The sequence below is a fragment of the Nanorana parkeri genome, unplaced genomic scaffold (genome assembly GCF_000935625.1).
Source record: "Nanorana parkeri isolate BGI_ZX_2015 unplaced genomic scaffold, ASM93562v1 scaffold690, whole genome shotgun sequence".
In the NCBI taxonomy this organism is placed as follows: Eukaryota; Metazoa; Chordata; class Amphibia; order Anura; family Dicroglossidae; genus Nanorana; species Nanorana parkeri.
In genome coordinates, this window is record NW_017306958.1 from 806,067 (window position 1) to 806,601 (window position 535).

The following is a 535-nucleotide window of genomic DNA, read 5'->3' on the forward strand; positions in this document are numbered from 1 at the left end:
AGTTTTGGATTTTGATCATAAATAGTCACAAATATCTCACTGTTTATTTATCAGGAGGTTTGTTTATCCAGACTGGGGTCGCATTATCACAATCATTTTGGTTTGGTTGCGGCACATTTTTCACCTCTAAATCTTTCACTGTTAATATTTTTTCACAGTTATATTTATACTTTTTCACTGTGCTATACAGCAGGGGTCAAAATTTCAAGTCCTGAGCTACTAGCCCTGCTTTAAGAGTTACTCGCCACCAGTTGCCCACCTAACCCCTACCCTGCCCTTAACTCCGCCCCTAAACACACCCTCTTAAATAATCTTATAAATCACACTGTTAGATGTTTTATGCAAAATAAAGTTACAAAAATAAATATTAACAACTTTAACAATATTACCATAAAGGTCCCTGCCCCCACATATAAAATATTACCCTCTCCCCCCTGTTCCCTGCCCCCTCACACATAAAATAAGAAGCCCCCCTGTTCCCTGCCCCCCACACATAAAATAAGAAGCCCCCTGTTCCCTGCCCCCCCCCCACACA